The sequence below is a fragment of the Engraulis encrasicolus genome, chromosome 12 (genome assembly GCF_034702125.1).
Source record: "Engraulis encrasicolus isolate BLACKSEA-1 chromosome 12, IST_EnEncr_1.0, whole genome shotgun sequence".
NCBI classification, from domain to species: Eukaryota; Metazoa; Chordata; class Actinopteri; order Clupeiformes; family Engraulidae; genus Engraulis; species Engraulis encrasicolus.
This window is the reverse complement of record NC_085868.1, coordinates 24027276-24038891: the sequence shown is the minus strand read 5'-3', so window position 1 is coordinate 24038891 and position 11616 is coordinate 24027276. Positions and strand designations below refer to the sequence as shown.

General features: G+C 40.2%; 2 long non-coding RNA genes across 2 annotated transcripts in view; one reads left to right on the top strand and one right to left on the bottom strand.

Annotated features, from left to right (window-relative positions):
- The first annotated feature begins 445 nt into the window (after nucleotides 1-445).
- Nucleotides 446-6166, top strand: LOC134459449 (uncharacterized). The gene is made up of 3 exons (XR_010036851.1): nucleotides 446-1520; nucleotides 2464-2542; nucleotides 5674-6166. It is a non-coding gene; the product is annotated as an uncharacterized LOC134459449 (long non-coding RNA).
- Nucleotides 6167-8834: 2668 nt separating this feature from the next.
- The window catches only part of LOC134459450 (uncharacterized), a 3508-nt gene continuing 726 nt past the window's right edge, over nucleotides 8835-11616 (bottom strand). Inside the window, exons 1-3 of the long non-coding RNA XR_010036852.1 lie at nucleotides 11601-11616; nucleotides 10521-10597; nucleotides 8835-9822 (exon numbers count right to left, since the gene is read on the bottom strand). The exon at nucleotides 11601-11616 is cut by the window's right edge and continues 726 nt beyond it. This is a non-coding gene — a long non-coding RNA (uncharacterized LOC134459450). The remainder of the gene's footprint in view (nucleotides 9823-10520; nucleotides 10598-11600) is intronic.

Genomic DNA, 11616 nt, shown 5'->3' with positions numbered 1-11616 from the left:
TAGCCTCAGGCTATGACTGCAGAGCATGCGTAGGTCAGTTTACCTCAACCAACACCTCAGAAATAAATCAAAAATACAAGTACACACACAGACAGAGAATACCTTGCATACCTAACTGTATTCTCTTTAACTTTATGATTCATACCAGTGTTAATTCTCCATAAAACACTTTGCGCACACGTGCACACACATGCCCCCACACACGCGTGTGCACACACACGAGTGCCGTGGGCCACACACTCACACACACACACACACACACACACACACACACACACACACACACACACACACACACACACACACACACACACACACACACACACACACACACACACACACACACACACACACACACATACTGTAACATTGAGCCACTTCACCCTCCCTTTGGTATGTAAGCTATAAAGTAGGGGCAGTTTCGGACAGCCTCACAAATATGGAGAGAGATCAGTATCATTATTAAGAAATGAATGTCACACCACTCACCAATATATTTCGTGATCCACAAACAAATGTAATAACATTCGCAAATATAATTCATACATTTCATGATCCACAAACAAATGTAACAACATTCACAAATATAATTCATGATGCACAAATGAATGTAACCCCATTCACAAATGCCAGCGCAGTTCTATTAATTTGCAAACCGGTCTACATATATTCGCAAGCCCTATACATATTTGTGACTTCCATTGTATTTGTGTGTGGATTTTTGAGACTGTCCTGACGGCATTTGATACACAAATGTGCTCAGCCAATCACATCAGCCGGCGTTCGAGCGTAAGGTTGAAGACATTGCGCTTCTATTACGCAGAGAAGGCTACTAGTGCTAAGCCACCATAGATCTGTATAAATAACTGGAAGTAGAGCCATTACTGAAGTGCTCCCTGACGTAAACTCGGAAGCGTATGAAGTTACTGACTTTCACATCATCTTTGTACAAATATGTCTGGATCTGGACTAACGTGTGCCGTAATCGGATGTCACAATAACAGCAGAAAGCCAAAGATGTGGAAAAAGAGCGTATGTGCGCTTCATAGTCCACAGTTTAAAGAGAATTGTCCTTGTTGTGTGCCCTACGGTGGATTCCCTGATTGACGCTCCCAACTCAGGACGCTCCCATTTCATCTCGCTCCCACTAGCCAGACTATCGGTACCACCGCCATATGACGGAGCCAGTTATCTTGTTGATGTTAGTTTTTTGTTTCTAACCTTAACCTTAACCCTAAACCTAACCCTAACCCTAAACCTAACCCTAAACCTAACCCTAAATTGCTTGTATGTGGCAGTATATGATAATACGTGAAATATAATCGGGTGGGACCGCACGTCCGGGAGTGATAGAAACACCTGGGACCGCACGTCCGGGAGCGATCTCAGTTGGGAGTCTCCATCCCCTTACCCCTACGGTGTACACCGCTTCCCCGGCCGTGCTGAGGATGAAGACATTCGCAAGATGTGGATTAAAAACGTACACCGAAAGGACTTTGCCCCCAAACAAGTATTCAAGGGTATGTATTCTTATTTCTAGGTGGTTAGTGTAGTTAAGTATTGTAAGCCAGTGTATATGTAACATAAACTGGTGGCAACAATTATTTAGCTTGGCTAGCTAATTCTAGTTACTATTATTTAGCATTCTTTCATTAATACCTAAGTTTCCCCAGGAGTGGGAAGAGCACCATGAGCCCCATGGTTATCTGTGCTGTGTGCCATGGTACATTTGTGTGCTTATTTTCGATTATTTGTGTATGTGTGCCCTTTGAAATGAAAATGTGACCCTGGCAACTTAGCTAATTATTTTGTTATGCTAGCGGAGTTTTGGCAAGGCTAGCCAGGTTACACTGACTTTAATAAGAAGTCAGGCTAGGTTTTGGTAGCACCATGAGCCCCATGGTTATCTGTGCTGTGTGCCATGGTACATTTCTGTGTTTATTTACGATTATTTGTGTATGTGTGCCCTTTGAAATGGAAATGTGACCCTGGCAATTTAGCTAATTCTTTTGTTATGCTAGCGGAGTTTTGGCAAAGCTAGCCAGGTTGTGTGACTGACTTTAATAAGAAGTCAGGCTAGGTTTTGGTAGCTTTTGTTTTGTCCATAACCTAGCCCAATTTTATTTTCATCTCATAAATCGACCAGCATGTTTGTATTTGTAATAATGTTTGCCATTCTATTGGAAATAAAGTGGTGGGGACAAGCTAGGTTCATCTCAAAAGTGGTAGGCCTATGGACATGTCCCCAACACCCAGACTGAAAATTACACCCAGACTGAAAATAACCCTTCCTCAACAAAAGATAATTTTCGCTATCCAACCTCAGTGTACATGTCTTGCTTTGTCCTGTATTTTGTCTAATGTCTGTGAGAATGACTGCAGCCATGGCAAAGATAATTTTCTGTTTCATGTGTAACAGCCAATTATATTTTTTTTATCTCATCTTATTCCCACCCTCCTTAGGTGTGTGCGGAGTACACTTCCCTGACGGCAGACCAACGCAGGAACACCCATATCCCATAATATGGGATATGAATATAGTGTAAGTTTACATGTATATAGGGTCATTTCACGTGAAATCAGACACTTTGGGACCCGACCGACCCGGATTTCAATCATACTTGGTGTGCCTTTTTAGTAGAAAGGTAGCACCCCAGAACTGCATTGGTTTGAATCTGACACTAATATTAAGGGAGAAACAGACTAGGAAAGGTTCACATGTGAGGGTAGGACACTATGCATTCAGCCTTGAATATATCAGTCAGTGTTAGTCACAAAAAGATGCCTGTGGTGTTATTTGAAAGCTCTTTTCTGGCTCTACATATTACACAATCAGCTTGGAATACAACAACTCTCAGAATATGAATTATGATCAATTGAAAAATTAAAAATTGAATATCTAAAAAAAACTATATTTTAAAATGGCCAGTTCCTTGTCCAAACGTAGCCGGCAATGTCATTAGCAACACCTCAAATGCTGGTGTTCGGTTTTTTATTCATTTCAGAGAGAATTTGACTCACAAATATGGCATCATACAGACCACTTACTAATAATATGGTAATACCATAGTAGCATCACATGACAAAACAAAAACAAAACAAAAATGGTCAGTTTCCATGGTCCCAGGTTTCAGAAACTAAGACAGATGTCCATTTATACACACCAAATGATGATATGTGAATGTTTGAACATTCCTTCTCTGTGTACCTGTGTCATCTTCCCTTTACCGTACTTTAAAGAGATAATCAATGGCTACACTCTCATTTTGTACTCTACCAGTGCATTTGAAGCAGCAGCAGGGCTTGACACTGGCACCTGCCAACCAGCCAAATGCTGGTAAAACTTATCTGTGGCTGGTAACAAGTTCAGTGTCACTAGCCAATTTGGCAGGTAGCTTATTCTATGGTATAACATATCAGAATAGCATACTTTCTGCACTTTGCCCCTTGTGTATCAATTGTTTGCATTTAAGTTCAAGAAAAAAACTCAGTTCCTCAGTTACTTACATCATCTGAGGATAGATGTACAGCGTCATGATAAAAAAAAAAAAAATCTAATTTGTGGCTAGTAGAATAGCTGGATGGCTAGTGACTCGGGAAAACCACTAGCCACAGTGGCCGGCAAGCGAAAAAGTAAATGTCAAGCCCTGAGCAGCAGCTGTGTCTTTTGTAGATAATGTATAAGTACGTCCCGTTGCAGTTACAGGTTCCACTACCAGAAGCACATCCTGATGATCCATGACAAGTCTATCTGGTCTGAAGGGAAAAGTGAAGGATGGAGATGGTCCATGAGGATGCAGGAAGTTCAGTTTCACCTCTCCAGTGCTCGGCATACATTCCTCAACACATGCTAGCCACCAGTTGCCATCATATACAGCTACAACATACCCTTTGATGCTTGAAAATGTAACACATTCCTTTACTGAGCTCACTCTTTCAACTCTGCCATCTCTGAATGCTGAAAATGGCCTAACTTCCACTGTGTCCATTGACAATGGGCAGAAGCTGTGTAGTTTTTGAGTACCTGGAATAGTTCTTGCAGATTCTAACCTTTTCAGCAGGTTCTCAGCTTCATGATGGTACATCTCTGTTGTGGCAAACTGGCAATGGATGTTCTTGAGAGAGATGCACCATCATGAAGCTGAGAACCTGTTGAAGAGGTTTGAATCTGCAAGAACTATTCCAGGTACTCAAAAACTACACAGCTTCTGCCCATTGTCAATGGACATTAGGCCATTTTCCGCATTCAGAGAAGGAGTTGAAAGAGTGAGCTCAGTAAAGGAATGTGTTACATTTTCAAGCATCAAAGGGTATGTTGTAGCTGTATATGATGGCAACTGGTGGCTAGCATGTGTTGAGGAATGTATGCTGAGCACTGGAGAGGTGAAACTGAACTTCCTGCATCCTCATGGACCATCTCCATCCTTCACTTTTCCCTTCAGACCAGATAGACTTGTCATGGATCATCAGGATGTGCTTCTGGTAGTGGAACCTGTAACTGCAACGGGACGTACTTATACATTATCTACAAAAGACACAGCTGCTGCTTCAAATGCACTGGTAGAGTACAAAATGAGAGTGTAGCCATTGATTATCTCTTTAAAGTATGGTAAAGGGAAGATGACACAGGTACACAGAGAAGGAATGTTCAAACATTCACATATCATTTGGTGTGTATAAATGGACATCTGCCTTAGTTTCTGAAACCTGGGACCATGGAAACTGACCATTTTTGTTTTGTTTTTGTTTTGTCATGTGGTGCTACTATGGTATTACCATATTATTAGTAAGTGGTCTGTATGATGCCATATTTGTGAGTCAAATTCTCTCTGAAATGAATAAAAAACCGAACACCAGCATTTGAGGTGTTGCTAATGACATTGCCGGCTACGTTTGGACAAGGAACTGGCCATTTTAAAATATAGTTTTTTTAGATATTAAATTTTTAATTTTTCAATTGATCATAATTCATATTCTGAGAGTTGTTGTATTCCAAGCTGATTGTGTAATATGTAGAGCCAGAAAAGAGCTTTCAAATAACACCACAGGCATCTTTTTGTGACTAACACTGACTGATATATTCAAGGCTGAATGTATAGTGTCCTACCCTCACATGTGAACCTTTCCTAGTCTGTTTCTCCCTTAATATTAGTGTCAGATTCAAACCAATGCAGTTCTGGGGTGCTACCTTGCTACTAAAAAGGCACACCAAGTATGATTGAAATCCGGATCGGTCGGGTCCCAAAGCGTCTGATTTCACGTGAAATGACCCTATAACAAATAACTTAAGTGCTTTTTTCTTAATTACCTTAACCATATGTTGTTAAAGTACTTTTGGAGCGATTTGCCTCTAGACGTTAGACTCTCTCCCATCTGCCACTACTTTTTAATCTAGGCTAAAATAAAAATAAAAAATAAAAATTAAAAAAACACACACACACACATTTTCTTAACTTAGTTATTGACTCTTAGTTGTTATGCTTTCTCTCCTTAAGGCACTGCTTTTATGTACCTACATTGCCTTTCAACACTTGTGTCTTATTATTCCATGCAAGAGTCTACATCTGCTAATTGTAATATAATGCAATGTGAAGTGAGATTTAAAGTGTTCTGTAGGACAGTGGCGTTGTAATTAAGTTGGTGTTTTTTGTTCCTTCTTATATTTATTCTCAGAAAGCACCATCATGTGGAAGACCACCCCCAAAGAGGAGATGTCTCCAGCCCCCAACAGAGAGACTTGGATTAATGTTGAGAGGATTATTGTTCAATACGGTGTAGAAACACTTGGTTCAGTTATATGTATATATCTATCTTCTTTCAAGAAATCCTTCATCCCCTCAGCTGTGACCATACTGAACAAGAGATGAACTGTCCAGCTGCAGCATGCATGTATTGTGTGGTCTTGTCTTTTTTTTTTTTGGTCAAGCCTTGTCTAATGTCTGTGAGAATCACTGAAGCCACGCCAAAGACAATTTTCTTTTTCATGGGTGTAACAGACAATTAAGTTTTATCTAATCTAATCATATCAATGAGAATCAGTGCACCTGACAAAGGCATGACATACCGTATACTGTAGGCTTAAATGCTAAAGAAAAATGAATTAACCTGGCGGTTTTGAATTGTTTATTTACACAGTTATTAAAATGCATACAGATAGTGAATTTAATATAGTTCAATACTGTGTGCTTACTTGATGGTGTTTTTTATATGTGCTGAACTGAAAAACAACCTAGCTACTTGTGCTCAATATCCAACTGCAGCATTGTAGTTGCAGGTGGGGGGTGGTGGTTGTTCAAATTTGACACACACCTTACATTGGTCCACTTTACAAATGGCCCCATACACTAAATGACTCTTGCTGGTGTGTTTTTTACTAGGCAACTTGTTATTAATCACTAATGTTCTTAATGTCATTTCAATGCAGCTCTTTGTGAGAAATCTGGGCAGCCATGGCCTAGTGCAGGGATGTCAAACTCAGGCCCGGGGGCCAAATCTGGCCCGCAGAGTCATTTCATTTGGCCCGTAAGATCATTTCAAATGTGTATTACAGTTGGCCCACATACACCATTAATATATAGCATAAGACCTGGACATAAAATGTAATGTGTCAAAAAAAATATGAGTGGGCTGGGCATAGGCCAGTAAAACAGCTCACACTACTGCAACAGAGTATCTGCAGGCACATTTGAACTACGATGGGAATCTGTTTGTGAAATTTAATTATGAGATTAAGTGTGTTTGCACAATTTTAGGCCGTTGTAAATATTGAGTTTGGCCCGCGACTTTGTTCCAGATTTGTATTTTGGCCCTCTGTGAGTTTGAGTTTGACACCCCTGGCCTAGTGGTTAGAGAGTTGGTCTTTCAATCTAGGGGTTGCTGGTTCGAATCCCCCACGACCTCTCCCTACACCTCCATCCATGGCTGAAGTGCCCTTGAGCAAGTCACCTAACCCCACATTACTCCAGGGACTGTAACCAATACCCTGAAAAATAATAGTTGTAAGTCGCTTTGAACAAATGAAAGCGTCAGCTAAGTGAAATGTAATGTAATGTAAAATCTTGCTGCAGTGTGTTGTGGAATAGACACAGCAGCTGACCTGTGGTGTCCAGTCTTAACAGAGAGCTGGTGCCACTGTCACACATTCAATTTAATTAATCATTATCCCCCTTATATTGATTGGGAAATGTTATACTGGCTTTTTTTCATTACCTCCTGACTATACCAGACATCATTTTTATCATTACCTCTGCCACATAATATGTGATTGAGTTTTGCAGTCTGTCTGTTTGTTCATCGCTGGGTGCACAGCTTGCCACTAAGGGGCGCCAAATCCTTACTTATTGCTGGAGACGCTACCACAAGGAGAGGACGGGAGGTGATGTCTTCTAAAAGGGCTGTGGTTAAGTAGCCTAAGCAATCAGCTGGTGCAACCCACTGTCTTAACACTGCCTCAAAATATCAGTTCTTGCAAGGCACGATTTACATGGTGAAATTAATGACATGTTGAGGCCAACAAGGCTTTATTTTATCAGTTAGAGGGACACTGTGCAGGAAATGGTCAAAAAGGGTACTGCAACTATGCTGCTCATTGTAACTGGGTTGCCTATTGCCAAATTTGATCTTTTCATGATAGTTTACTAAATAATAAACTCAGATTTTCTGTTATGGCCCAAGTACAGTCCTTTTTGCAGCTAAAAATGGCTATTTCTGGAAATTCAAAATGGCGGACAATGATGGAGGAGATCCCCCTTTGTATGTATGAAAAGTGCAATTTTTCCAGTCATAATGAATACTTAGAATTTGATGGTGGTGGTAAGTATTCATGAAAAAGGTAACATTAGTGAATGAGTAGCATGAATTCTGGAAATAAACAACTATAAATCTTGCAGTGTCCCTTTAATGACAGAGGTTTTAAAAAAAAAAAAAAAACACACACACACACACCTTGCTTTCTGATCAGGCCTAGCCTAGAGAGAGAGAGTTTCCCTATTGCCAAGGCGGCCACCTTGACCTGAAAAGATAGATTCCCTGTTGTTAACGTAGGCCTAATTTCTAAAGATAGATATAGATACATATGCATGCCTGGTTTTAAATTAACAACCGGTCAAATGCTGGTGATAATTCAGGTTCTTAATTCATTCGGCAGTTATATTTTCTTTGTTTTGTTTTTACTTTGTTACAGTTTTTGCCTAGGCTACTGCTTAAACACTAAAGGCTGATGACCAAAGTAGCATATTGTTCAGTTGTTGGTACTATAACACATGCTGCTTTACCTTAATCAAAAGTCTAGCATTACACTTTCATACCAGCTTTGCAAAGCACTTGTTCCTTTACGCAACACACACACTCCGGCTGTCTGCACACCATTTTATACACAAGACACTTTGTTCAAAAGTAAATTCTCAGAGTGTCATTGTGAAAACACGTCTGTTAAAAAAAACAAAACGCACTGGATGTATGACGAGATTTAGACACAGACAATAAAACACATGCACTGTTTTCAACCATTTGATGATCTGGCTATTAGGCCCATGTCCCCCGGCGCTGTTGAGTTTCAGCAACTTCTGAATGTGTGCTCTGAGTATGGGGTTGAGTTTGATGTAGGCCTACAGTACAATGCAAAAAAGTGTTATGTTCAGGATCTTAAGTCTTTCCAACGTTTTACCTGTCAGGGCAATCACTGTGTGTCAAGCAGTACAAAATATCTTGGGCATAGTATCGCTGACAAGTTGGAAGATGATGCTGACATGTAGGCCTACAGACAGGGACAAGTGTAGTGTATGCCAAACATGTTTGTAAGATTTCAAGAAGGTTACACAGGCCTGCACAAATAGTCAAAATGTCATCAACATGTTTTAATCAACCTGGAATTACATTACTCAAAATTTTGAAGCATTTTAACCTTCTTATTGCACGTTCAACATGAATTCGGACATTGGCGAGACGGCGGGTTCTTGTGACTTCATGTTCTGATAGTTGTGTACATCCACGTGTAAATGCTGGAATAGCCAATGTCACTCCTGGAGGAAGAACATCTCCAATTGTGAATCCCCGGTCTGTCAAAATCTGATCACCAGAAATCCACAGTTTAAGATAAAAGTGTCACTAGCTCTGCCACCAAACAGTTTTGACACATACATCACAAAACCATTGGGGGCTATGCAATAGAGGACTTTGTAGGTGTTGTGATGCTTATAGTTGCTGTATGTTTTTGCTCTTTTCCCCAAGTTCTTCGGTCTTTGGACAAATATTTCAGTGCAATCTATGATGCATGTTGCATTGGGATAGTGTTCAAGAAAACTTGAGGGTCTTACTCTATTCAGAGTGTCTCGAGGGAGCCAAAAAATAAGATTTTCCCTTGTGAAATTGGCAAGTGTTGCTCTCCACATTGCGGACATATCACAGGCTGTAGCCAAGCCGAAGCCTCATTAGGACCAGCACTTAGCTGTTCATGGACTGGTAATTTGAACGTCTTCGACTGTGGAAGAAAGCCAATGATGGTGTTCAAAAGTTGCCAAAAGCTGATGATGTCTAGTCCAGTGTAAAGTTTTGACACTTTATCATCCATGTCATGATCTGACAGTGATGGTGTAGGATCGGTTTGTGTGCTTGCATCTTTTGTTGACTTCATCGAACAACAATCATGATCACTACGCTCTGGCCACTGAGTGCCAACATCACATTGGTGTGGAGACAGACTATCCTCCAAGCTATGCCCTACTTCGGTGTCAGAATCTGTCACAGGAGGCTCATCACATGGTCTCTCTGTTGGGGGCTGGAGACATCTCCTCTTTGGGGTGGTCTTCCACATGACGGTGCTTTCTGAGAATAAATATAAGAAGGAACAAAAAACACCAACAGCTTTTAAAAACAGTTAATTACAACGCCACTGTCCTACAGAACACTTTAAATCTCACTTCACATTGCTTTATATTACAATTAGCAGATGTAAACTCTTGCATGGAATAATAAGACACAAGTGTTGAAAGGCAATTTAGGTACATAAAAGCAGTGGCTTAAAGGGACAGTTTGGTCAATTTCAACATGCAGTTGTATTGCTCACGCTACCCTTGACTTGTCAGTACCTGGTGATGCCACATTTTTCGGCTCAGCCCTTTCCGAGATATGAGCAATTCTAATGGGGGCAGCGTTTGTTTACATTTTTAAAAAATGAAACATAGGCCAACTCTTAATATTTTATAACTCTTAATATTGTCAGGCACTGACAAGTCCAGGGTAGTGTGAGCATTACAACTGCATGTTGAAATTGACCAAACTGTCCCTTTAAGGAGAGAAAGCATAACAACTAAGAGTCAAGAACTAAGTTAAGAAAATGTGTGTGTGTGTTTTTTTTTTTATTTTTTTTTTATTTTTATTTTAGCCTAGATTAAAAAGTAGTGGCAGATGGGAGAGAGTCTAACGTCTGGAGGCAAATCGCTCCAAAAGTACTTTAACAACATATGGTTAAGGTAATTAAGAAAAAAGCACTTAAGTTATTTGTTATATACATGTAAACTTACACTATATTCATATCCCATATTATGGGATATGGGTGTTCCTGCGTTGGTCTGCCGTCAGGGAAGTGTACTCCACACACCTAAGGAGGGTGGGAATAAGATGAGATAAAAAAATATATATAATTGGCTGTTACACATGAAACAGAAAATTATCTTTGCCATGGCTGCAGTCATTCTCACAGACATTAGACAAAATACAGGACAAAGCAAGACATGTACACTGAGGTTGGATAGCGAAAATTATCTTTTGTTGAGGAAGGGTTATTTTCAGTCTGGGTGTAATTTTCAGTCTGGGTGTTGGGGGACATGTCTAGCCTAGAAATCTAGACGCCCCTAGCGACCGGGTCTGGCTGCGCTAGGCTAGGACATGTCCATAGGCCTACCACTTTTGAGATGAACCTAGCTTGTCCCCACCACTTTATTTCCAATAGAATGGCAAACATTATTACAAATACAAACATGCTGGTCGATTTATGAGATGAAAATAAAATTGGGGTAGGTTATGGACAAAACAAAAGCTACCAAAACCTAGCCTGACTTCTTATTAAAGTCAGTCACACAACCTGGCTAGCTTTGCCAAAACTCCGCTAGCATAACAAAAGAATTAGCTAAATTGCCAGGGTCACATTTCCATTTCAAAGGGCACACATACACAAATAATCGTAAATAAACACAGAAATGTACCATGGCACACAGCACAGATAACCATGGGGCTCATGGTGCTACCAAAACCTAGCCTGACTTCTTATTAAAGTCAGTGTAACCTGGCTAGCCTTGCCAAAACTCCGCTAGCATAACAAAATAATTAGCTAAGTTGCCAGGGTCACATTTTCATTTCAAAGGGCACACATACACAAATAATCGAAAATAAGCACACAAATGTACCATGACACACAGCACAGATAACCATGGGGCTCATGGTGCTCTTCCCAATCCTGGGGAAACTTAGGTATTAATGAAAGAATGCTAAATAATAGTAACTAGCGTTAGCTAGCCAAGCTAAATAATTGTTGCCACCAGTTTACATAGACACTGGCTCACAATACTTAACTACACTAACCACCTAGAAATAAAAATACATACCCTTGAATACTTGTTT